At 38.9% G+C, this 14077-nt stretch overlaps 1 long non-coding RNA gene across 1 annotated transcript in view; it reads right to left on the bottom strand.

Moving 5' to 3' along the window:
• Positions 1-3809: 3809 nt before the first annotated feature.
• The window catches only part of LOC149978078 (uncharacterized), a 39354-nt gene continuing 29086 nt past the window's right edge, over positions 3810-14077 (bottom strand). Inside the window, exon 3 of the long non-coding RNA XR_016486727.1 lies at positions 3810-4229. This is a non-coding gene — a long non-coding RNA (uncharacterized LOC149978078). The remainder of the gene's footprint in view (positions 4230-14077) is intronic.

Raw genomic sequence — 14077 nt, 5'->3', positions numbered from 1 at the left:
ATCTCAGCGATCACTGACTCATGGGTCCGCGGTCAAACAACCACCCCTCATCACTGTCAAACGCTCCCTAAAACACTTCTGCGAGCAGGCCTTTCTAATCGACCTGACCCGGGTATCCTGGAAGGATATTGACCTCACTGTATAGAATGCCTGGTTGTTCTTTAAAAGTGCTTTCCTCGCCATTTTAAATAAGCATGCCCCTTTCAAAAAATGTAGAACTACAGTGCCTTGCGAAAGTATTCGGCCCCCTTGAACTTTGCAACCTTTTGCCACATTTCAGGCTTCAAACATAAAGATATAAAACTGTATTTTTTTGTGAAGAATCAACAACAAGTGGGACACAATCATGAAGTGGAACGACATTTATTGGATATTTCAAACTTTTTTAACAAATCAAAAACTGAAAAATTGGGCGTGCAAAATTATTCAGCCCCTTTACTTTCAGTGCAGCAAACACTCTCCAGAAGTTCAGTGAGGATCTCTGAATGATCCAATGTTGACCTAAATGACTAATGATGATAAATACAATCCACCTGTGTGTAATCAAGTCTCCGTATAAATGCACCTGCACTGTGATAGTCTCAGAGGTCCGTTAAAAGCGCAGAGAGCATCATGAAGAACAAGGAACACACCAGGCAGGTCCGAGATACTGTTGTGAAGAAGTTTAAAGCCGGATTTGGATACAAAAAGATTTCCCAAGCTTTAAACATCCCAAGGAGCACTGTGCAAGCGATAATATTGAAATGGAAGGAGTATCAGACCAGACCCCCCCCCCCCCCCAACTTGCAACAAATAATTTTCAGGACAATCTAGAAAAAGCAGCTGAGATGCGCAATAGGTTTCTAAGAAGTGGCTATCCACCATCTGTAGATGAAGCTCTAAATTTGGCATGGTGAAAAACAGTGATGAACTGCTACAAAAAGACCCACTAATGCTAAAGAACACTCTGTAATGTTCACAACTACATGGAAGATGCGGTCAAGAAACACTGGCATGTTTTATAATCTTACCCAGCTATGCCTGCTGAATTTAAGAATCCACCACTTATTGTATGTAGGAGAGATCGCAATTTACGCGATTAATTGGTCCATGCCAACTGCCAGCCACAAAATAAAATCAGCCAGGCTCTTTTACGCCCTCTTCCAAACGGTAGCTATAAATGCAGAGGTTTCCCACAGTGCAACAATATGTGTGTGAATATTTCTGCAACCGACATACATGAAAACGGTTCCAAATAAATTACATTATTACGTGCTCCACCACCCATGTTATCTACATTATTAGATATCCATGTGGGCTCTGCTATGTAGGTAAAAACTCTTGTTCTCTCAAAAAGAGAATCAGTGAACATAAAGGTTCAATTAGGAGAAACGACAGGGATTTTCCAGTCGCAGTACATTTTAATGACCTAAAACATGACATTTCTACCTATAGATTTTGTGGCATAGAGAAAGTTAAGATATCAAGCAGGGGAGGTGATAAAAATAATACTCTGAGTAAAAGAGAATTGGGATGTTCACCCTCCAGACATTATTGCCTATGTATTTTATGTTGTAAATTTGAACATGAATTATGCCCCTATTTTCAGATTACTCTGAAGTTTTTCTTACACTGTGCCCAATGACTTATGTTTGGTAGGTTGATGTCCTCATTGTGGTTTTACAGATGTGTTTAATACGTTTTATGTACACACTTAATTTGACTATTTATGAAATACATATTGTTATGCTTGGTAGCACTTATTTGTTTTTCCTTCGCCTCCAACCCCTTTCGATGCGTGGATTAATAAAAAACACACCTACTCATTCCAGGATTTTTCTATATTTTTCCTATTTTCTACATTGTAGTATAATAGTGAAGATATCACAACTATGAAATAACACTGGTCTCCCACGTGCCCTGCATTCTGTAGTACAGACATGGCCTGCTCTCCCTTATGTAAGAGATTAGGCACTTTCCCATGTTTAGTACAGTATGTGTTGTAGACTGCACAGTAGCCTAATAAACAGATAAACACATTCCGTTAACTTCACAAGGGTAGGGGGCACTATTTTCACTTCGGGATGAAAAGCGTTCCCAAAGTAAACTGCCTTCTACTCAGGCCCAGAAGATATGATATGCATATAACTGGTAGATTTGGATAGAAAACACAAAAGTTTCCAAAACTGTTAAAATAATGTCTGTGAGTATAACAGAACTGATTTGGCAGGTGAACCCCTGAGAAAAATCCATCCAGGAACTGGGATTTTTTTATGTTTGTAGTTTCTATTAAATGCCATTACAGTATCCATTGACTTAGGACTCAAATTGTACTTCCTATGGCTTCCACTGGATGTCAACAATCTTTAGAAATTGTTTCAGGCATGTATTCTGAAGAGATTTTTCATGTGTACGACCGAGAGCGCGCCTTTCTTGTTTACCTTTTATATTGACGTCGTTATTGTCCGGTTGAAATATTATCGATTATTTAGGCTAAAAACAACCTGAGGGTTGATTATAAACATTGTTTGAAATGTTTCTCCAAACTTTACGGATACTATTTTGATTTTTTGTCTGCTTGTTGTGACTGTGTTTGAGCCTGTGGATTACTGAACAAAACGCGCAAACAAAACAGAGGTTTTTAGATATAAACAGGGACTTTATCGAACAAAACAAACATTTATTGAGTAAATGGGAGTCTTGTGAGTGCAACCATGTGAAGATCATCAAAGGTAAGTGATTAATTTAATCTCTATTTCGGACTTGTGTAACTCCTCTACTTGGCTTGTAACTGTTTGTAATGATTTGTCTGCTGGGTGCTGTTCTCAGATAATCGCATGGTATTCTTTCGCCGTAAAGCCTTTTTGAAATCTGACACCGTGGTTGGATTAACAAGAAGTTAATATTTAAACCGATGTATAACACTTGTATGTTTAATGAATTTTAATAATGAGTATTTCTGTTTTTGAATTTGGCGCACTACAATTTCACTGGATGTTGGCCAGGTGGGACGCTAGCATGATAAATTATCAAAAATACTCTTCCAAAATGTAGATGTTGATTTAGTTATGGATCCATAATGAATTACTATGGAAATAAATATTAGTTTATTACAGAAATATTGGAACAAAGTTGTCTAATGAAGGCAAACAATTTAGAGTCCTCCAATCTTGTAGCCTACTCCCAACAGCGCCATATTTTCCACTCCATCCTAACAGAAACCCTGAGGGTTTTGTTTTTCATTTTTCTCTGAATAGAAACACCATAATATTAATCAAATAATTAAGCCACATTTCTTAAAATCAATCACATATTCTATGTTATTACAAAATAGGTTTTAAATTCTCTGGTAATGTCAATTCGGAATACTATCAAATGCTTCTCAAAGATGCCCTCTTGATGCCCGTTGCGTCAAACTAGCAATAACTTGCAGTAACAGAAAAAATGGCTGAGAATTAAATGACGTGCCACAGAATGCTGCAGCAGCACACAAGTATGACACAACTTATAAAATAGGAACCACTGTATGTTCTGAAGATAAAGGATAGGAATTAGAATGGCTATACATTGCATATTGCCATGATGAAACATACATTGAGTATCTGTCACCTTGGACTATATTGCATTAGTGTTTCTCACCACTTTAATTGTTAAAGTGTTAGATTTTATATGTTAGTAAGTAACTAATAGGGTGAACAGATCAGGAGTAAGTAGAATGTGGGTGGAGAAGTGATAAATAAAGCTAATATACTGCATAGGCTTCAGACAAAAACTAATATCGTTTTTTGTATGAATATCTACAGTACCAGTCAGAAGTTTGGACACACCTACTCATTCAAGGGTTTTTATTTATGCTTTACTCTTTTCTACATTGTAGAATAATAGTGAAGACATCAACACTATTAAATAACACATATGGAATCATGTGGTAACCAAAAAAGTGTTAAACAAATCAAAATATATTTGAGATTCTTCAAAGCAGCCACCCATTGCCTTGATGACAGCTTTGCACACTCTTGGCATTCTCTCAACCAGCTTCACCTGGAATGCTTTTCCAACAGAGTTCCCATATATGCTGAGCACTTATTGACTGCTGTTCCTTCACTCTGTTGTCCAACTCATCCCAAACCATCTCAATTAGGTTGAGGTCGGGTTATTGTGGAGGCCAAGTCGTCTGATGCAGCACTCCATCACTCTCCTTCTTGGTCAACTAGCCCTTACACAGCCTGGAAGTGGGTTGGATCATTGTCCTGTTGAAAAACAAATGATAGTCCCACTAAGTGCAAACCAGATGGGATGATATATCACTGCAGAATGTTGTGGTAGCCATGCTGGTTAAATGTGCCTAGAATTCAAAATAAATCACTGACAGTGTCGCCAGCAAAGCACCCATACACCATCACACCACCTCCTCCATGTTTCACGGTGGGAACCACACATGCAGAGATTATCCATTCACCTACTCTGCGTCTCACAAAAACACAGCGGTTGGAACCAAAAATATCAGATTTGGACTCATCAGACCAAAGGACAGATTTCCACCATTCTAATATCCATTGCTCATGTTTCTTGGCCCAAGCAAGTCTCTTTTTCTTATTGGTGTTGTTAGCAGTTGATGTTATTCTTCAATAACACAGACCCCACAGCAAATCAGGTGATGAAAAATAGATTTAGTCAAAGAGAACAAATCATGCAGGGAAGTAAATAGTTGATGTTCATTCTCCCCTGTCCTCAGTGATTTTCTCCACAGAACAAAGCGACAGGATGTAATTTATAGTCCCAAACCCTAGCGTGTGGTTGACCAATTAGAATTAATTGCAGTAAAATTGCACTAATGGCCAAATAACAATTTGCAGTAAAATTGGACTAATGGCCAAAAAACAATTATCCTGTTTCAGGCTCAATGTAGAGACGATTTGGACCAATGACAACTTGACACATGTAGCTATGAGTTAAGGACTGAAATTCCTATACAGATTCTAAACATATGTTGAACTGAAAAACATCTATTTCCATTGATCGTTAATTCCCTATTGACCTCTAGTCCTCTGCGTTGCGTATTATCTTAAAATATTCTTACAGTGTCCTTTAGTAGTGGTTTCTTTGCAGCAATTCGACCACGAATGCCTGATTTTCACATCCTCCTCTGAACAATTGAGGTTGAGATCTGTCTCTTACTTGAACTCTGTGAAGCATTTATTTGGGCTGCACTTTCTGAGACTGGTAACTCTGATTAACTTATCCTCTGCAGCAGAGGTAACTCTGGGTCTTCCTTTCCTATGGGAGTCCTTATGAGACACAGTTTCATCCTAGCATTTGATGGTTTTTCCAGCTGCACTTCAAGAAACTTTCAAAGTCCTTGAAATTTTCCAGATTGACTGGACTTCATCGCTTAAAGTAATGAAGGACTGTGGTTTCCCTTTGCCTATTTTAGCTCTTCTTGCCATAATTTGAACTTGGTATTTTACCAAATAGGGCTATCTTCTGTATACCACCCCTACCTTGTCACAACACAACTGATTGTCTCAAATGCATTAAAAAGGAAAGATATTCCACAAATTAACTTTTAACAAGGCACACCTGTTAATTGTAATGCATTCCAGGAGAGTACCTCATGAGGCTGGTTGTGAGAATGCCAAGAGTGTACAAAGCTGTCATCAAGGCAAAGGGTGGCTACTTTAAAGAATCTCAAATATAAAATATATTTTAATATATTTAACACCTTTTTGGTTGGTACTTGATTCCATATGTCATTTCAGTTTTGATGTCTTCAATATTATTCTACAATGTAGAAAGTTGTAAAAATAAAGAAAAACCCTTGAATGAGTAGGTGTGTCCTAACATTTGACTGGTACTGTATATATATATATATATATATATATATATATATATATACAAAATACTATATTGGCTTTTGTCTGTAGCTGAAAAAGACAGCAAATTCATCAAATAGATTGACCTATGCACTAACAAGGCTTTTTCTTGACTGCTGCTAGCTAACTGTAGATTTATTGATCTACTGTACTTCAACAACAGATGTATTCACATTGAATGGGTTGATTAGGATTCAAACTTTCTCTCAAACAGCCTAAAACATACTCTGAGAGAAGGTTACCCATTAATATACTTGGTAATGTAAACGTGTTTTTTCATGTAAAACATTATCCCATTCCATTCATTTAATAAACGTTATGTAGAGGTTTTTCAAAATTCTTCAAGCTCTGTCCAATTGGTTGTTGATCATTGCTAGGCAACCATTTTCAGGTCTTGCCATAGATTTTCAAGTAGATTTAAGTGAAAACTGTAATTCCACACATTGTAGAATCCATGCCCCAAAGAATTCAGTCAGTTCTGGAGGCAAAGGGGATCCGACCTGGTACTAGATGAGTGTACTTAGTTAACTGGACACTTGGTGTATTTTATGATGTGTAACGTGCGCAATGATGTGCCAAGTCTTGATTTTGGCCATTATTATAGTGTAAGCATTAGAATAAGCCGCCTCAATATTTGTAGCCATAGGTGATAATATCTCTCATGGAGCTGATCCGTCGTCAGTATTATGCAATAATTATAATGTTAAAGTCGTAGAAACAATAACAATACGTTCGCCCCCACCCCTGATTCGGTAAAAAGCTGAGGAATGGGGCTGGAGAAATATAACCTCAATATGTATGCAAGGACTGATCATCCATGTCAAAAGTATAATCTTCTTTAAGTCTTTGTTTACATTCATTGTTTACAAACATTGGAGTTAAATAATCTTATATTTTGGATTCTGATGGGATATGACAGTTTAATTAAGCTCATGAGGCATTTATAAGTGATATTATTTAAGAATCAACATATCATTCATTTATAAATCCAAAAATGGAAGTAGCAACTGCTGACTGCCACTTTGAGGTAATAGGGAGAGTGCTCATCCGAAAGCAGTGCTTCCTTTTTATTATCCTATCAGTATGGAGACAGGCCTCAATGATGCACTTAGCGAACGTGGTGTTTTGGGAAACGCTTGTTACTTCTTTGGCCGTTGAAGGAAAGATGCATCGTTACGTGTAAGCCTGAGTTCCATTGCTATTGGGAAAACGGGCCCTGGCTAGCTACAGACTGGCGACCTTTGGTCTCTGCTTTAGTAACGCCACACAGGCTTGCTAGTTAGCGTTACATTCCTCCTTATAGCCAATGATAGTATTTCCTGTCAGCGAACACATCTAGATCCTAAAAGTGATGACATTAGCTAACTATACAGTTATTTAGCCAGCTAGCTAGATATTTATGACTAGCCAGAAATAATAATATCCAGCTATACATTGCTTTGACCTCGCTAGTTAACGTTGTCAACCAGATAGACATTCAGGTTGAAACGGCCATTGGCGGTGGAAGAAGGTGAGGACCAATGCGCAGCGTGGTAAGTGTCCATATTTTTAATTACGTCTGGTGCAGATACAAACAACAAACAGAAAACAATCACCCACGAAACACAGGTGGGAAAAGGCTACCTAAGTATGATTCTCAATCAGAAACAACTAACGACACCTGCCTATGACTGAGAACCTTACCAGGCCAAACGCGAACAACGAACATAGACAACCCACCCCAACTCACGCCCTGACCAACCTAAAACAAAGACATAACAAAAGAACTAAGGTCAGAACGTGACACAGGTCTTAGCTATGATTCCTAGCTAGTCGTCTAACTTCCTATTTTAAAAGGCCTTGATGAGTATATTCACTAGCTAACTAGCTCATTAACGTTAGTATTTGAAAGCGTTGTTTGTTTCTGGCAGACTAGATCTGATATGACATTTTTTTAAATAAGTAAAGAATATTTTGGGGGGGATACAATAAATATAATGAAATGACGAAATCACTGGAGTCAGTGCAAATAAATTTGCGTCACTTGTGCAGCCTTCCTGGAGCTGGCAAACGGATTTAATGAATAGCCTATAACTCAGTTTGTTGTTGTAGCCTTGTGCTATTATGCCATTATCAATGGCCATGTTTAGTTAATTAAATTGGAAGTTAATAATTGTGATCATGGTCACAGCTCTATCGCAAATGTATCATTCTCCACATTTAATATCAGTTTCATTGTGGACCTTTCCCTGAAATTAGATGTTGGCCAATCAGGGGTGAAAGGCTACCTGTATCTAGCTCAGCAAACCATGGCACAGTTGAATTGCAATTATAAACCCACATTTTAGTCAGGAGACAATGCCTATTGAAAAAATAAGTCAATCTCGCAAATGGGCCATTTATAATGGTTTGTATTCTTAACATCTGTCTCATAATAATGGCACAATTAGTTTTTACTTAGTTCGTCCACAGAGATTTCAATATCCTCCTTTGAAAGACAGCTGGCCTTCTAGGGAGAGTTCCAAAGAGAAAGCCATATCTCAGACTTGCCAATAAAAATAAAAGATTAATTAAGATGGGCAAAAGAACACACACACTGAACAGAGGAACTCTGCGTAGAAGGCCAGCATCCCGGAGTCACCTCTTCACTGTTGACGTTGAGACTGGTGTTTTGCGGGTACTATTTAATGAAGCTGCTAGTTGAGGATGTGAGGCATCTGTTTCTCAAACTAGTCACTCTAATGCACTTGTCCTCTTGCTCAGTTGTGCACTGGGGCCTCCCACTCCTTTTTCTATTCTGGTTAGAGCCAGTTTGCACTGTTCTGTGATGGGAGTAGTACACAGTGTTGTACGAGATCTTCAGTTTCTTGGCAATTTCTCACATGGAATAGCCTTAATTTGTCAGAACAAGAATAGACTGATGAGTATGTCTTTGCTGTCTCACTGTTGAAAACACTCGATCCATCTACGGGGAGTAATTCAACAGAAAGTCTCTGGTTGTCCACCAGAGATCACCATGTCTTTTGTAGGAGTAGCTTCTTGGTTTCGGAGTGTCTGTGAGAACGGATCTTCCAGAGGACCGGTGGTTCTCGGTTGAGTTACTACACTAAATTACTTAAACAGCTGCAGACTGAATGTTCCTGTGTTGTCTTCTTCTTTGAGAGAGAGTATCAGAGTTTCTAACCAATTCAATGTGCAGCCACGCTCCATGTTTTTCAGGTCTCATAGAGTCTGACCGTTCATGACGTCCGGTTCAACACCGTCCGCCTGCTTAGTCTTTAGTCTTGTAGTTTTCTTCACCATTTGTAATTTATTCAGCTGGTGCTGCAAGTAACTAGTCTATAGAAAAATGGCATACCATTACGTTTGGCATAATGTCTGTGCTCACGTGGGAGTGGTTACCGACTGGACAAACTTTAAATGAAAAAATATTTTCTCATTTAGAAGGCTAACATCACATTTTATCTTCTCACAAATAGTTTCATATTTAATCCTGTAAATTCCACAACATTTGGATGTAAACCTGACAACTGGGAAATATACACATTCAGAGATACAGTTATTATGTTATACCGTCCTAAATGAGATCCCAAAACAACAACTGATCTGACATAATTTTCTTTAAGTACCCACAGTCCATTCCAACTCTTTGGATTAGAGAAATATTGTTTCATTATTCAACCTTTTTGCATTACCGTACTACAAAGTCTCTCTCGGTTGTAACAAAGGTATTTTTTGCTTTAAGTTCTGCAGAGTAGGAGAGAGAGATAGTTTCTGCAGGTGTTTACGACCGTCATAAAATGGCCGACTTCACCCCTCTCGCCCTCTGCGGGTAAGAGAGGGCACTGTAGAGGGGACCCACAGTAACCTGATCCTTCAGATCTTTACAGGAGAGTCATGACATCTGTATAGCCGTCGCAAGACCCACTGGTTGATGCTTATTTTAAAAATCCTCTTAGGCCTCACTCCCCCTTATTTGAGATACAGTGGAATTCGGAAGTTTACAAACACCTTAGCCAAATACATTTATATAAGTTTTTCACAATTCCTAACAATAATTCTAGCAAAAATATTCTTAGGTCAGTTAGGATCACCAATTTATTTTAAGAATGTGAAAAATCAGAATAATAATAGAGAAATATTTATTTCAGCTTTAATTTCTTTCATCACATTCCCAGTGGGTCAGAAGTTTACATACACTCAATTAGTATTTGGTAGTATTGCCTTTGAATTGTTTAACTTGGGTCAAACGTTTCGGGTAGCCTTCCACAAGCTTCCCACTATAGGTTGGGTGAATTCTGGCCCATTCCTCCTAACAGAGCTGGTGTAACTGAGTCAGGTTTTAGGCCTCCTTGCTCGCACATGCTATTTCAGTTCTGCCCAAAAATGTTCTATGGGATTGAGGTCAGGGCTTTGTGATGGCCACTACAATCCCTTACTTTGTTGCCCTTAAGCCATTTTGCCACAACTTTGTAAGTATGCTTGGGGTCATTGTCCCTTTGGAAGACCCATTTGCGACCAAGCTTTAACTTCCTGACTGATGTCTTGAGATGTTGCTTCTATATTTCCACAATTTTCCATCCTCATGAAGCCATCTATTTTGTGAAGTGCATCAGTCCCTCGTGCGGCAAAGCACCCCCACAACTTGATGCTGCCACCCCCGTGCTTCATGGTTGTGATGGTGTTCTTCGGCTTGCAAGCCTCCCTCATTTTCCTCCAAACATAACGATGGTCATAATGGCCAAACAGTTCTATTTTTGTTTAATCAGACCAGAGGACATTTCTCCAAAAAGTATGATCTTTGTCCCCATGTGCAGTTGCAAACCGTTGTCTGGCTTTTTTTATGGTGGTTCTGGAGAAGTGGCTTCTTCCTTGCTGAGCAGCCTTTCAGGTTATGTCGATATAGGACTCATTTTACTGTGGATATAGATACTGTTGTACCTGTTTCCTCCAGCATCTTCACAAGACCCTTTGCTGTTGTTCTGTTATTGATTTGCACTTTTCGCTACAAAGTACGCTCATCTCTAGGAGACAGAACGCGTCTCCTTCCTGAGCGGTATGACGGCTGAGTGGTCCCATTTTTATACTTTATACTTGTACTATTGTTTGTACAGATGAACATGGTACCTTAAGGCATTTGGAAATTGCTCCCAATGATGAACCATACTTGTGGTGGTCTACAATTTCTTTCTGATGTCTTGGCTGATTTCTTTTGATTTTCCAATGATGTCAAGCAAAGAGGCACAGAGTTTGAAGGTAGGCCTTGAAATGCATCCACAGGTACACATCCAATTGACTCAAATGATGGCAATTAGCCTTTCAGAAGCTTCTAAACCCATGACATAATTTTCTGGAATTTTCCAAGATGTTTAAAGGCACAGTCAACTTAGTGTATGGAAACTTCTGACCCACTGGAATTGTGATACAGTGAATTATAAGTTAAATAATCTGTCTGTAAACAATTGTTGGAAAAATTACTTGTGTCATGCACAAAGTCGGTGTCCTAACCGACTTGCCAAAACTATAGTTTCTTTACAAGAAATTTGTGGAGAGGTTAAAAAACACGTTTTAATGACTTCAATCTAAGTGTATGTAAACTTCCGACTTCAACTGCAGCCCTCATCCTCCACATACAACATCCGTTCTGCCAATCACATTCTGCAAAATTTTCCCAAAGCACACACATCCCTGGGTTGCTTGTCTATTCAGTACGCTGCAGCTAGTGACTGGAACAAGCTGCAACAAACACTCAAACTGGACAGTTTTATCTCAATCTCTTCATTCAAAGACTCAGTCATGGACACTCTTACTGACAGTCATGGCTGTTTTGCGTGATGTATTGTTGTCTCTACCTTCTTGCCCTTTGTGCTGTTGTCTGTGCCCAATAATGTTTGTACCATGTTTTGTCCTGCTACCATGTTGTGTTGCTACCATGCTGTGTTGTCATTTGATGCTGCCTTGCTATGTTGTTTTCTTATGACTTTCTTTAAATGGTGTTGTGGTGTCTCTTTTGTCGTGATGTTTGTTCTGTCCTATATATATACATATATATATAATTTTCTATCCCAGCCCGTGTCCTCGCAAGAGTAGTTTTGCCTTTTGATAGGCCATCACTGTAAATAAGAATTTGTTCTTAACTGACTTGCCTGGTTAAATAAAGGTTAACTAAAAAATACAAATGCATATTTACCAAATATTTGTCAAATATATGACAAATATTTTCAAAAATACATTATGTAATATATTGCAGAATATATTTTGAAATACATTAATTTCAATGGATTTAACATATATTGTGATATACTGTACATTTTATATAAATGTTAATTACATTCCATAATATGTGTTGGAATGTATTTATAATGTATTATGGAATGTCTCGCTTCCTCATACGTCCTTGACAGTGGTAGGTGCGAAGTTCAGCTTGTTCAGCCTCATGTATGGAATGATTCTACTGTAGTCTGTGGTGCTACATTTTTGCAGTTGTGTTGTTTAAAGTGTTTTGTGATTTGATGTGATTTGTCAAATATTGACTTTAATCACCTATGAATAATCATCTGACAGAGCAGTCCAAATCAAACATTGATCTATGTGATTTATTACATTTTGAATACAATGCGTCTCTCTCCACACTGGTAAATGTCGGCGTCGCTGTTTATGAGAATGCCCAATGTACACACATAACCATGTACAATGTCAAAGCAGAGCAGAGTAGTAGCCTTGTTTCGGTGGGGGGAGTGATGTAGGAAATGGTAGAGTTGCTCGGAGAAACTTGGTGACAGTGAAATAGAAATTGGGGCAAAACAGCGTGCCCTTTGATGTCGGCAGTAAATAAAGCCGCCCTTAAGGCCTCAATGTCAGCAGCCCCAAACCACATATTTTCCTATCACCGCATATAAAACTGTATAATATATCATGCAAATAATCTGTGGTATGAAACAAACACAGCCAGTGCTCCCCAAAGGAAGAGCAGAGCTAGCATCTAATGAGCTACCTAAATTGGAATATTCATACTTACCTCAAATACCACAACAAACTGAGTGATTCAAGAATTCGTCCTGGAATGTTGTCCATAACAAGGGGAGTAATAGAGAGTCGGGGATGTTGACAAAGCCAACTCACAGATTATGTCTGTCATGTCCCTTGCATCAGTGTTTCCAAATCCGTTAGATTGATGTTGTTTATCTGACTATGAGGAGACATGTCGGAAGAAGGTTGACTTTATTTGGGAGGAATCATGTTCTGGAGGCAGCTCTGTCCCAAATGGCAGAAAATTAATGCATAGTAAAAGATTATGAGGATGAGGAGAGAGGCTGGACATATATCACTTGGGTAAAAAAAAGTTTAGACATGTCTATAGAGTTATGATGAAGAGTTCTTGTCCCTCCTTCAAAGACATACAGTTCATCGTAACTTTTGTCACCATTTAGCTGTCTTCTACCTCTCCAATTGTTCAATGATATCCTGTACTAGCCCTGCCAAAGTGGGAAAATGAGTATAAATCAATGGGAAAGGTCATGCTCAAACCAACCCAGAGTCAAGGTACAGAGTGAGAGCGACACCTTTTTTCCCTCATGAAAATACCTCAATCAGTGAAATACTGTTAAGCATTGATATCTTTAATTGAACTTTTATTTAACTAGGAAAGTCAGTTAAGAACAAATTATTCTTTACAATGACGGCCTACCCCAGCCAAACCCGGACGACGCTGGGAAAATTGTGCCCCGCCCTATGGGACTCCCAGTCACGGCCAGATGTGATGCAGCCTGGATTCAAACCAGGTACTGCAATGACGCCTCTAGCACTGAGATGCAGTGTCTTAGACCACTGCGGCACATGAGTACATAGGCAATCTCTATTGATCTATCTAGTCCAGTACCCTACCCTCCACATTACTGAATACAGTTAGTTTAATTATGTTGCCTTTTCAGATTAATTCATTAAGAAACCCCCTCCAGAGACCAGTCCTGAGAGAGTAAAGTGAATCCCATCTGCATTCCTATTGGCACCCTATTCACTATTTAGTGCACACATTTTGACCAGAGTAGTGCACTATAAAGGGAATTGGGTGCCATTTGAGATGCATCCCAGAGCCCGCTTTGTGCCCCGTTGACAGGCCACTTCGAGGTCATTAATGGACTACAGGTCCCTGAGGAGAGAGAGACCTGTGGGAGTTACAGCTATCAGGGGAGAAGGTCAATGGTGAGAACACCCAGGGTCAGAGCCATAATGGGGCCCATTTTTTA

Source organism: Oncorhynchus mykiss, chromosome 15 (assembly GCF_057628025.1).
Source record: "Oncorhynchus mykiss isolate SJ-2025 chromosome 15, ASM5762802v1, whole genome shotgun sequence".
NCBI lineage: Eukaryota > Metazoa > Chordata > Actinopteri > Salmoniformes > Salmonidae > Oncorhynchus > Oncorhynchus mykiss.
Note: the sequence above shows the minus strand (reverse complement) of the source record. Positions and strands in the feature narration are given on the sequence as shown.